The 15,025-nt window shown below is 40.6% G+C and overlaps 1 pseudogene; it reads right to left on the minus strand.

Moving 5' to 3' along the window:
* Positions 1-1,107: 1,107 nt before the first annotated feature.
* Positions 1,108-4,664, minus strand: LOC139441445 (multiple epidermal growth factor-like domains protein 11; annotated as a pseudogene).
* Between the last annotated feature and the right edge of the window lie 10,361 nt (positions 4,665-15,025).

Below are 15,025 nucleotides of genomic sequence, written 5' to 3' on the forward strand. Positions count from 1 at the left end.
CTGTGTTATTACCAACATAATTCACAGAAAACAATATGTTTCTATATAAATTGTCACTGCAAAAGAATAACCAGTCTTGATTATTCCCGGAAACACTCTTACTGGCGTCAAGGGCATCAATCAGTGATGACACCAGGTGTTCACGACAAGACCGGTAGCACTCACCATGAACATTATTTGCATAAATGCCTGACGCCGCACAGCAGTACTCCTGTCATGCGAAGGCAGCATGTAAACAAACCAGACAATCAAGTGATTGATGAACAAGAAAATCCAGAGACAGGACAGTGCATTTACTATTTTTGTTGAAACTGATAAAAACGATACGTTAATTTTGAATAACCTCGCGACCCCTTACATGTACAGACGTATCGGGTTAAGAAAGAAAGCAACGGTTTCTGCCACAAAATGCCATTCTGACTTTGATACAAAGGGGCCATAGCCATCGTCACGCCCTGACATGACTCAACACATGAACTTGTGTCAACATGACGCTGTGTCCCCCACATGTGTCACAGGGAGACACACAAACGATGTCCAGCTAAACAATATCTGCACTAATGTATCTGAATCGGCTTAGATTTTAATACGGAGGAAACAATAATAGTGTTTTTATGATGATAATGATCCAGTCATGTTATCAAGAATCAGAGGGCCTTCCTGCTGACACCAACTGTTCTTTCCTTCAAACACAATGTACAAGTAAATAACAGAAAACATATACATGGACACATTTATTCTGTATGTACGATTCCATTGCAAGTTGTAAGAGTAAAAAAAGTTAAAGTATATGTAAGCACCATACACTGCAAGAAGGAATTACTAACTTGGTTGTACTGTATATAGGATCAAGATTATCCATACCCATGCCATTAAACCATTCGTCTACTGGCAACTCAGACCACACACTGGTGACTGTCAACTACTGTGCCATGTACATTGAGGAAATAGTTTCAATCAGGTAAAATCTGGCGTTTATAGAGGTCCATATCAGCACAACGTTTCCTCGACTATCCTCGATCATTGCCACAAGCCCAAACACAATGGAAGTCCATCTGCATGTAGGGTATGTTTTACAAGATCGACACCGATACAACGAACCGTTTCTCAATAGTTGTTTGAAGTAGCGCAAACTATGTGAGATAATAGACATGACTCTGAGAAAGACAGGTATTTACTAAAACGGAAACTGGTCCACTCGTACATGTTGATAAGTATGTTGACTTTGAGTAGAATACTTTAGAATGAAAGTTATTTTGAGTCCTCCCTTGGTGACAGATATGTCACAACTGTTGTTGGGTCATCAACAAACACATCCCGTATTGGTCGAATGTATGATGAGTGGTCTTCAGCAGAAGCCCCGGATGTAGCATCCTTTTCATCTTCGACATCACTGGACACTGGGAAGTCCTCATCTAGAGCAGGCGTGGCTAGTTCGCTCTCTGCTCCATCCCCTTCATCACTGGATACTGGGAAGTTCTCACCAAGAGTGGGTGTTGCTAGTTCGCTCTTCTCTCCGTCCCCTTCATCACTGGACACTGGGAAGTACTCACCAAGAATGGGTGTGGCTTGTTCGCTCTCCTCCTCTGCCCCCTCCTTCTTTTCTTTCTTTTCCCTTTTCTCCTTCTCCTCCTCCACCATGTTGTTTGGGTTGTTTGTGTTTCTCCCGGGAAGCTCTGGGTCCACATCGTCATCATGTATTTCATAGTACCTGTGTATCACCTGGTACTCATGTGTGGGCACCTGTCCAGTATCAGTGACCATCCCAGATTCCAGTTGGTTTCTCCAGGGAAACTCCGGGTCCATGTCTTCGTCGTGTAGTTCATAGTATCTGTGTAGACCCTGGTACTCCAGTGTAGGCAGTGACACCTGTCTAGTAGCATTGACCATCACAGCTTCCAGTGGACGACGCCTGTATAAACAGTATTATTGTAAATACAAACAAGGCTTTGGGCGATATCAAACATGTATACACTATAGATAGTACCTTTTTGTGTTATGTGACACGCCACATGGCAGCCTGCATTCTCGTTTGTGTGTTCTGTTGTATTACGAGAAGAAGATTTGTGCATGTACAAAGTTCGATAATCAGTGCCCGGAGTGTAAATGGTACAGCTATTCAGCTTCAGAGGTAGAGAGATTATGATGTCATTTGAGCATTGTGATGCAAATTCATTGTAGATAAGATATCACTTGATCCTACCAAGCGATATCTCCAGTGGAAGCCAGTTTCAGTTTATCTCATTTGCGTTGGTGTTTAGCTTCTAGTATAATTTTCTGTTCATTGAACGTTCAATGGTTATTGTTGGACTCAATCTTGAATTGTACAGATTGAAGAATACAAATACTAACCTTTGTGCAGCAATGCGTTTGCGGTAACGCACACACTGTCTCAACGCTATACAAAACACAATTGCTGCAAGGATTCCAATAATGATACCAAGGATTCTGATAATGATACCATTTGTCTTCGGAGCTTTGGAAAGCATAAAATGAAAGGATAAATGTAATAAATATGTGTCGATGGACATCAATAATATCATATACATATCTTGAATACATGATTATCAAATTCAGTATCAATACACAGTAAGAAATTGTGTGTATGTTAATAAAAGTATTTTTTTCTGGCCACATGCATTCGGAAGGGACAAAACGAAACAGGTCAAAACAGAAACAACATGCTGGTTACGTATCAACTCATACATAAGGCATACATTAACACAACAAAACAAAGGAACCTCAGCATGGCACCATAACATCGCTTAAAAATGCTACCCGCTTTCATTTCAAATGGACAGTGGATGTCACACAAGTCATTATGTTGGATACATGACAATTAGCTTACCTGTGTTACAAGGAGCAGCTTGACGGCATTCCTCTATGGAGCAGTTGCCTGTACAGGAGGGATCACACCCGCTGATAGTGCACCCCTTGATGCATGTTCCAGTCTTCTGATGACACACCCCGTCACGACACACTGCACACGTCTGGTCACACACTTCCCCATACCAGCCCTGGCTGCATCCATGTGTACAGGATCCGGTGTTTGAGTGACAGGTGTGATTGAGGCACGTCTCAGAACATGGTGTACAGTTTTTCCCGAAATATCCGATCTTACATCCTTCAACACAAGTACCTGTCAGGTCGCACCTGTGGTTCAAACAGTTAGCGTCACATCGAGATGAACACGTGGGTCCGTACCATCCATCTACACAACCACGTGTACACTCGCCATTCTGGTTGTGAGAAGTCGGTGTACAATAGTTGACTGTATCCTTATCACTGCAATTCAGTGGACATGTGTCAATAATTGATATGCAATTATTAATGCACGGCTCAATGCAAAACATTTCGTAAAATATTGATGAACACTCCTTCAAGCATTCACTGTCACAACTTCCTGGACAGTTTGCACAGGGATGTTCACAGTCCCGACCAACGTATGGAGGGTGACACTCCTCACATGTTCCTGTGACCCTGTTGCAGGATCTACATCTGTTGGAGCACGGTCGACAGCCAGAACCGTAGTAGGAGTCAACACATCCAGACACACAGGTGGAGTTCAGCTTGCAGTATTCCTATTCACACCCACCAGGACATTCTGTACAATTATCAACGGGAGTGTCACATGGTATTATGCAGTTTGTGCCTTGGAAACCAGTAACACAGCCTTCAGAACATCGCTCAATCCCCCCATCTGTGATTTCACATGTATTATGTCGACAACTGTCGCTGCACTTGATACTGCACCGTTTGTCCCAATAGCCAGGGTAACACTTGAGACATTGCCCAGTCTTCTCGTCACACTCTGCACAGTGCTGAATATCAGTGCAGTTGGCAGCTGGAAGAAAATAACTTCTCCTTTAAAGTGTATTCCAGAGCACACATTGGTGCTCAAATACATCTAAACTACAGGTTCATGTGAATGATGAACCCCAAGTCTGGCTGCCCTATTTGATACCTGTGTAGATATTCCCACTGACAATACATCTCACAGCATATTCCCGCTCTGCGTGTATCACTATATTAATTGTTTGATCCAAGACCTTGTACAAGTGACATATCACATAATGCCACATACAAGGACATTATCTTAAGTGAGGAAGAAATCTGCCAAGACAAGGCATCAGTACTATTAACTATTGGCTTGACGCTAACACCTGAAAACATATCCATTCCGCTTTTGTAGTGGATTCCAAAGCTCCATCAACATCCACATGTACATTGTATATATATATATGGATCCAGCAAATGTACCACCAAATCCCTGTCTGACAGATGAACCTTATGCCTTGATACAATCAAGGATGGACTTTGCCTTGTACTACATATCTACTATATCTGTTTTTCAGCTGAACATTTGACTTGTCTTTGCATGTGTTTGTGACGAGTGACACCGGAGGGCCAGGACACGCTCATGTGCAAGAACACATCTGGTTTCATGAAAGCGTTATGGTGATTTCTTATTATTATGAAAATGGTTTCTTCGTTTATTTTATGTTTATAATCCAGGTTGAACCTTCTCGACCACGACAGTGAAGGTAAAACCAATACATAGGCTGTACAAATATTAACGTATACACTGTATAGCAACGTAATTCTGATTTACCTTGTGTTCCAGTAAACATACAAGCAAAGACTAAGTACAGGAAGGGAACCATTTGTTGTCTGAAACATAAAGAAGTATATACATACACAAACTTAACATATAACTGGCGATACGGGATCGGGTGTTGGTCGTGTGTACACGTTCTATAACTAACAATCAATCAACCATCGCTCTGTCACTTCATTGGAACCTTGATGGCATACATGTTCCTTTACCCATGACATATATGCAACACATATCTTTACCCATGACATATGTGCATCACATACCTTTACCCATGACATATATGCATGACATACCTTTACACATGATATAGGCATGACATACCTTTACCCCTGCATGCATGACATACCTTTACCCATGACATATATGCATCACATACCTTTACCCATGACATATATGCATGACATACCTTTACACATGATATAGGCATGACATACCTTTACCCATGCATGCATGACATACCTTTACCCATGACATATATGCATCACATACCTTTACCCATAACATAGGCATGACATACCTTTACCCATGACATAGGCATGACATACCTTTACTCATGACATATATGCATGACATACCTTTACCCATGAGATATATGCATCACATGCCCTTCCCCATGACATATGCATGACATACATTTACACATGACATATGCATGACATACCTTTACCCATAACATATGCATGACATACCTTTACCCATGACATATGCATGACATACCTTTACCCATGACGCATGCATGACAGACCCTAACACATGACATATTCATGACAGACCCTTACACATGACATATGCATGAGATGCCTTAACACGACATATGCATGATATACCTTTACACATGACATACGCATGACATACCTTTACACATGACATATGCATGATATACCTTTACACATGACATATGCATGACAGACCCTAACACATGACATATGCATGACATACCTCCACATATGACATATGCATGATATACCTTTACACATGACCAAAGCATAACATACCTTTGTACATGACATACGCATGACATACGCTTACAAATGACACACGAGAGGGCACGGTTCGCCATGTCGACTAAGTTGCCGTGATTCGTTGTTCAGAGTTCCATCCCTTGGGCACGCCAGAAACCTATGATTGTGGGTTCGAATCCCGGTTCGACCCTATTATGTTTCTAGGTTTTCAGCACCAAACCCGTGCTCGTGGGTTTCACCGAAGTGGTAAACGTCTGAGACCTGCATAACTTTGGGCCTTCCTCATACATTAAGCTGACACACTGTGATATAACTAGAATACTGTTAAAAGTGGTGTTTTACCCAACTCACTCACTCACTTGACACACGAATGGCAGATATTTACACAAGACACATGCATGCTCGACCGTTGCACATGACATACGCATTACAGGCCGTTACACATGATATACACATGACAGACCTTTACACATGACACACGCATGACAGAACTTTACACATGACATACCTTTTGATACGTGACACAGACATGACATACCTTCACACATGACACAGACAGTACAGACCTTCACACATGACACAGATATGAAATAACTTTACACATGACACACGCATGACATACCTTCACACATGATACACGTATGATATACCTTTACAAATGACACACGTATGGCATACCTTTACACATGACACACGTATGACATACCTTCAAATATGACACACGCATGACATACCTTCACACATGCCACAAGCATGACATACCTTTACACATGACACACGTACAACATGCATTTACACATGACACACGTATGACATACCTTTACAAATGCCACACACATTACATACCTTTACAACTGACATACCTTGGCACTGGTATCAGGAGCGACTGCTAGCTACAATGAGAGGTACGTTATAAAACTACCTTCCGGCTGTGCTTCACGTGGACCCCAGTGTCATCGTTTGATCCATTGTTATTGTATGATAGATGCAGTTCCTGCTCAGGGTGAGTCACAGGTTTCGCTCCCTACTGCCACCTTTATGTTTCCTGGCTGCACCACAGCAGTAAAAATAAAACATGTAATGCGCGAATATCACGTGTGGAAGCAGGAAGCTTTCAGAGAAATGTTGCTGGCCTTGTTACTTCTACTTTGGTTATTTGGAAGTTGATATATTCAACTCAACGTCAACCCATAACTCATAAGCAAATAGTGTTGTGTGGTGGTTTGTGTCGGTTGGTGTCTCCCACTGATTGACAGTTTATTCAATTTAACTTCAGGATTGCATTTTATTATTTTTCTTTAGTTTCGATTGCTAAGTGGACAGAACTAAACATAAGTTCATTAAATAAAGAGACAAAACTCTTCCCCATTGCCAATGGAAATCTCTGCATAAATTGAATCGATTGTACGATTCCGAGCATACCATGAGCATTTGTTAATGAATCATGGGATGTACCATATGTTTCCTTGTTTGATCAGGTGAATACTTGACTTGCCATTGCATGTGTTTGTGATATGAACCGCCGGTTGGGCAGGGTACCCTCACCTTTTCGCGAACACCTTGTCACACATAACTATTTTAAAGTGATTCATTGACGTGATTATGAAGTAGACGGAATCGTACAATGGATTCTGCTTTTAGCAAAGATTTCGTATGATTATGGAAAGGGTTTTGTCACCTCTGTTTATAAGACTACTGTCTGTTTGCACTCTTTCTCTCATAATATATTATTCTTTCGTGTTGCCTTTTATGCTTTTGGGAATCTGTTTCTGAGGATAATCGGGAGTGGTTATTTTCTGACGATGATTTTAAATATTTCTAGATTATAAGGCAGTGGAAGGGAATTGCTTATCTGACCATTATTGAACGATATCATATCACCGATATACCGGAGGCTTTAGTTGAACTTGTAGGCCAAATCCCCTCGTTTTTCTTATACGTTTGCACACAGAAATAGATCAGCGAATAATGCAGAAAATTTGTGCCCATGGAAAACTTTAAAAATAGAAAATATCTGTGGTCACCACATTTAGTAACAAATGCCCGTTGATCGAAGAATTTCGGATTATCCTAACGTTCGAGGGTTGTACAAATACAAGCTAAAACTTTGAGTTCTGAGATTCCACATGGTGTTAATTCCACTTGTCTCAAATAGTTTCTGTTAATATAAAACAAGTCCTTTTTTGTTGGCATTAATGATTAAGGTGAACCATTGAGACAGGGATTTCGTGATATATTTGCTGGACGCAGCAATATATCTCTTTTCGGGATTTTTGTGGGGCTTAGGAACTGAGCGCAAAAGAGTAATGGACAGGTCTTCAGATTTTAGAGTCCAGCTAAAAGTTACTAATACTGATGTGTGGCGTTGGCACATTTCTTCCTCCACATTCTCGTCTTAAAAATGTGTCACTGTTTCATATATTACCTGTACCAAGTTCTTTCACCAAACAATTACATGTAATCTGTGGAAGTGGAAGTGGAAGTTTGTGGAAGACAGTAGTTTTTGTGTATATTGAAAATGTTTGATTTATTAGCTGTTTTACTTCATAATAATGTCCTTTGAGACATTTCAGGTAAATCATAATCTATTGTATTTATTTCAGATGTATTAAGGAGTTATTTTCATTGATTTCAAAACAATTGTATTTGTCATTTCAGGGTGCGTAAGGTACTTTAGGTGTCGTTAGTTGGGCGTCATCAGTAAATCCCTTGTCTTTTGTTCACCTCACGGGGTCTGTCAACTGCAACGTAGGGTAGACAGGTATATCTTGGTTGATCAATCAAAGTTGACGGTTAGGTATTTGCCTGATTGGTTAGGTTTAACATGTTAGTGTCCTCCTTATATGTCTTTGTTTTCACCACTTCATACTGGTATTTCACTCCCGCTTCATTCTGCACTGGAAAGGATACCCTACCAGCAATTAAAAGGTTAGTATTCAAAGTTATTATTGTGGTCTATACATGCCAGTATGATATATAAACCATTGAAAATAAAGGAATACCTTTATGATATACCTATCACTGATATGAGGCATTTTACATGTGAGATAGAGCCAACATGGAGACGGTCATAAGACAGGGGGTGTATTAACCAGACCCGTATTACACCTCCTGCCGGGTGCATTTTGAATGGATGATCAATATCAGCCATGGTGGTAAAATAATTCGAGATACGTCCCTTCGTGTGTCGCCTGCTCGTCTGCTCAGCAATCTTTCCCTTGATGATGACTTCCACACAAGGTGAAAATGTTTTGCATTCACTTGCAGATATATAGAAACATTTTACAATTTGATGTGGTATATGATAAAGAGGTTATGATATGTCAGTTTTTATATCATACCCAATATCAACCCTCGCGATCGATCCCCATGTCAGCATACCCTCGCGTTCATATAGGGTTGGTATGGGGTAATATATAAAAACTGCCTATATTGACCACCAAATATCCCATTAATAGTATTTTGACATGTTATATGAGCTAGTGTTTGTGTGTGGTGAGTATAGGTGCCTATTACAGATTGGGTCAGAGACCAGGATATGGGTGCCTATAACAGATTTGGTGTCAAGACCAGGATATGGGTGCCTATTACAGATTTGGTGTCAAGACCAGGATATGGACGCCTATTACAGATTTGGTGTCAAGACCAGGATATGGACGCCTATTACAGATTTGGTGTCAAGACCAGGATATGGACGCCTATTACAGATTTGGTGTCAAGGCCAGGATATGGACGCCTATTACAGATTTGGTGTCAAGACCAGGATATGGACGCCTATTACAGATTTGGTGTCAAGACCAGGATATGGACGCCTATTACAGATTTGGTGTCAAGGCCAGGATGTGGGTGCCTATCACAGATTTGGTGACGAGACCAGGATATGGGTGCCTATTACAGATTTGGTGTCAAGGCCAGGGTATGGACGCCTATCACAGATTTGGTGTCAAGGCCAGGATATGGGTGCCTATTACAGCTTTTGCTGTCAAGACCATGATATGGGTGCCTGTTACGGTTTTGGTGTCGAGACCAGGACTGTTTGGGTGAAGTGGGTAGTGTAGTGCATTTCTGATTGATTAACTAGAAATATTATGTATTGTGAATATATTTATAGGTATAGATGAACTCGAAATAATTATCTGATGTTATAGCCTATCTGTACAGTAGTGATGTGAATGTATATGTTGATTGATGTATCTGGGTAAGTGCTGGTGTATGAGCGTTGTGTGTTTGATATGAGTTGGTGAGTGAGTGAATAGAGTTGAATGAGTGAGTGAATATAGTTTTGATGAGCGAGTGAATATAGATGAGTGAGTGAGTGAGTGAAAATAGTTTGAATGAGTGAGTGAATATAGTTGAGTGAGTGAGTGAATATAGATGGGTGAGTGAGTGAATATAGTTTGGTTGAGCGAGTGAGTATAGTTGAGTGAGTGAGTGACTATAGTTTGAAGGAGTGAGTGAATATAGTTTGAGTGAGTGAGTGAATATGGTTTAGATGAGTGAGTGAATATGGTTTAGATGAGTGAGTGAATATAATTGAGTGAGTAAGTGAATATAGTTTGAATGAGAGTGAATATGGTTTGGATGAGTGAGTGAAAATAGTTTTAGTGACAGTGAATATAGTTTTGGTGAGTGAGTAACATGTTTTGGGTGAGTGAGAGACATTTGGTGAGTAAGTTTGGGTGAGTGAGTGAATATATTTTGGGCGAGTGGGTTCAGGTGATTGAGGAAGTGTGTGAATGAGTGTTTCAGAATTTCAGTACATTATTGCAGAACAGTATTTCGGTTATGTCACAACAAAGAGATTTGACTTAAGAAGAATCCACTGGTTGCTGTGAAGGGTCGAACAAGTACACAGCACATTTGACAAGTGGGCCATACATCATGAGGTGTTTTGCCCTCTACTGGCTAGAACCCTTGTCAGTGTACAGATAGGGGGACTTTTATCAGTGCATATTGCTAGGTTACATAAGTCTTACGTCAGTGTTATCTACTGGGTCGAAGTGTGCATTGCTACAGTGTAGTGCGCAGAACGTCGGAGGGTGGACAGGTTACACTGACCATGTTATCTACTGAGTGGAGTAGGTGTGTCGTGCCACAGTGTAGTGGGCAGAACGTCGGAGCGTGGACAGGTTACACTGACCATGTTAACTACTGAGTGGAGTAGGTGTGTCGTGCCACAGTGTAGTGGGCAGAACGTCGGAGGGTGGACAGGTTACACTGACCATGTTAACTACTGAGTGGAGTAGGTGGGTCGTGCCACAGTGTAGTGGGCAGAACGTCGGAGGGTGGACAGGTTACACTGACCATGTTATCTACTGAGTGGAGTAGGTGTGTCGTGCCACAGTGTAGTGTGCAGAACGTCGGAGGGTGGACAAATTACACTGGTGGTGCTCTTGCTCCTGACATATTGGTGAGGTAAAGGCATTTAACAAGTAAGTGTATTTCCGGCTAAAAACTGTGTTCCTTTCATTGGTGATGCAAAAGGAAAACACATCGTCTTTGTGATTGTATCGTCATGATAGAGCAATGTTTTATCGTGAAATAAACGACGTGTTCTGTGTTCTTTGTGATTTATCGCGCAGCTATCATATATATAGCAATACAAACCTAGAGTCGCCTGTCTGTATAAAAATATACTTAATGTGATTTTATAATCCCATGATGTCGGACTCATTTGGTTCAACAATAAGTACGACAAGCACGAACGTCATCACGTGAGTTTTATAGCTGCTGCGATCTACATTATTCAACATGCGTTGAAATACATATAAACAAGCACCACACAACGAAAACCTTCAGCCTGAATCAAAACTTGCGTCGCTATGTTCAACCTAAAGAGAGACCCGAGAAGATCCGGGGTAGAATAGTTGTTTACCAACCCACTCTTGCCGTAAGAGGCGACTAACGGGATGCAGGTCATCGTATCCCAATTGCGTGGATCGATGCCAATCGCTGGATTGTCTGGTCCAGACTCGATTATTTACAGACCACCGTCATATAGCTGGAATATTGCGGAGTGCTGCGTTTAACAACAAATAAACAAACAAACACTAGCGGACACAGACCATACCACCCGTGACATGACTGTCACTAAGGTCATGTTGACCCGATGTCTTATCAGTTGTTACACGTGCACTTCACATAACATTGTTTGATCAGGGTAGGTCGACTATGGTTATTTCCGATTTAAGAGTGTCCATAAATGAAGTCAGGCAGTAGGTATCGACAAGGAGTGGCATTTTAGTAACTTACACTTTCCTGTGATAGGTGTTGCTGCCTTCTAGCTTTTACCCGCTTCTGCTATGAACGTTTTCCAAACCCCTGACAAGTTGAGTGACAATGGCGTCACGTGACACGTGGTCGACCTCTAACTGTGCAGATAAACAAGTTTATGAAATATTACGTATAGTGTATGTGGTGCAAAATGGAATGCAAAGCTCTTTTAATTATTTTTGGGTTATAAATTGTGACAACAAAAACTTTAAGAATCGAAATAGTGTTTGGATTACAAACAAAAAGGAAACTCAGATATTAGTTAATCAGAACATTTTAACCATATTCAAAGGATCTTTTAAATCAAAAACAGGCTCATTTAATCATAGGTATTTTCCGTGAAATTTAATTAATAAATAAATTTTGATGTAGAAAGTTATATATTTCATGAATTGGTAGTATATGATTATCAACTGAGATTGACAGTGGCTATATCCTCGAAGGGGGTTGAAGTAGCGTAAAATTATTATCCCCCTGAGAGGCTATGTAAGCCCACAAAAATCATAGTATTTTTATGTCTACCAGTGTTTTCATCGTAGAATATTTGTTTCTTTTAAATCCCCGGCTAAACCCTGTCAATAATCACCAGTGACTAAAGGGACGGTGTAAATCCTGCTGGGGTCCATGCAGGTAGCAAAGGTAGTGTAAGTCCCCATGGTCCCCAGTACGGTGACCTCACTTTAGTTGCTGTAAGATAAAGCCCAATGAATAGTCATATTTTATGGTCATATACCAGTTTTAAACATATATCTGTGATAATCCAGTTGTTTTACTGCCCTTCGTCGACAGGATTTTATACAGGCTACATATATATGATTAAAGTCAAATTTTGTCTCGTCACGATATGGGTGAAATATTGCCGATTTCAATTTAAATATTAACTCACTCACTCACTCACTTACACATTGTACTTGAACTATGCACTTAAAATGTACTTACACAATGTATTCACTGAACATATACTCACACCCTTTACTTACACCATGTACTTACGCCATGTACTCACATGTACTCAGAACGTTTACTTACACTGAGTACTTACGTTTACTTACACTGTGTACTTACACTTTGTACTTACACTGTGTACTTACGTTTACTTACAATGTGTACTTACACTGTGTACTTACGTTTACTTACAATGTGTACTTACACTGTGTACTTACGTTTACTTACAATGTGTACTTACGTTTACTTACACTGTGTACTTACCTTTATTTACACTGTGTACTTACCTTTACTTTCACTGTGTACTTACGTTTACTTACACTGTGTACTTACACTGTGTACCTACACAATGTACCTACACCGTGTACTTACGCCGTGTACTAACACAATGTCCTTACGTCGTGTACATAAACAACATACTTACACCATGTACTGAAACTATGAACTCAAATTATGTACTTACATCATGTACTTACACAATGTACTTACACTTTGTACGTACACATTATACTTACACTTTGTACTCACTCTATGTGCTATTCACTTACACTATTGACTTACACCATCTACTAACTGTATGTACTTACCCCATGTACATACACTGCATGCTTACACTATGTACTTATGCAACATAGTTACACTTTATACTTACACCATGTACTTACATCATGTAAATACACCATGTACTTACACAATGTTCGACCCATGAAGATCCAAGGTGGAATAGGTCTTCAGCATCCCATGATCGCCGTAAAAGGCGACTATGCCTGTCGTAAGAGGCGACTAACGGGATCGGATGGTCAGGCTCGCTGACACGGTTGTCATCGATCCCAATTGCGTGGATAGATGCTCATGATATCAATCACTGGATTGTCTGGTCAAGGCTCGATTATTTACAGACCGCCGTCATATAGCTGGAATATTGCTGAGTGTGGCGTTAAACAACAAACAAACAAACAGACAAGATACTCACACCATTCATTTACACCACGTACTCACAACACATACTTACACCACGTACTTACACCACGTACTTAAACTACGTACTTACACTCCGTACTTACACCACGTACTTACACTACGTACTTACACTACGTACTTACACCACGTACTTAAACTACGTACTTAAACTACGTACTTACACCACGTACTTACACCACGTACTTACATTACGTACTTACACCACATACACTTACCACGTACTCACACCACGTACTCACACCACATACTTACACCACGTACTTACACCACGTACTCACACCACGTACTTACACTACGTACTTACACTACATACTTACACCACGTACTTACACCACGTACTTACACCACGTACTTACACCACGTACTCACACCACATACTTACACCACGTACTCACACCACATACTTACACCACGTACTTACACCACATACTTACACAACGTACTTACACTACGTACTTACACTACGTACTTACACTCCGTACTTACACCACATACACTTACCACGTACTCACACCACGTACTCACACCACATACTTACACCACGTACTTACACCACATACTTACACAACGTACTTACACCACGTACTTACACTACGTACTTACACTACGTACTTACACCACGTACTTACACTACGTACTTACACTACGTACTTACACCATGTACTTACACCACGTACTTACACCATGTACTTACACTACGTACTTACACCACGTACTTACACTACGTACTTACACCACGTACTTACACCATGTACTTACACTATGTACTTACACTACGTACTTACACCACGTACTTACACTACGTACTTACACTACGTACTTACACCACGTACTTACACTACGTACTTACACTACGTACTTACACCATGTACTTACACTACGTACTTACACCATGTACTTACACCACGTACTTACACTACGTACTTACACTACGTACTTACACCACGTACTTACACTACGTACTTACACTACGTACTTACACCATGTACTTACACCACGTACTTACACCATGTACTTACACCACGTACTTACACCATGTACTTACACTATGTACTTACACTACGTACTTACATTACGTACTTACACCACATACACTTACCACGTACTCACACCACGTACTCACACCACATACTTACACCACGTACTTACACCACGTACTTACACTACGTACTTACACTACGTACTTACACTACGTACTTACACTACGTACTTACATCATGTACTTACACACTGTACTTACAGACCA

This window comes from Haliotis cracherodii, unplaced genomic scaffold (assembly GCF_022045235.1).
Source record: "Haliotis cracherodii isolate W230 unplaced genomic scaffold, xgHalCrac1.p SCAF_40, whole genome shotgun sequence".
NCBI classification, from domain to species: Eukaryota; Metazoa; Mollusca; class Gastropoda; order Lepetellida; family Haliotidae; genus Haliotis; species Haliotis cracherodii.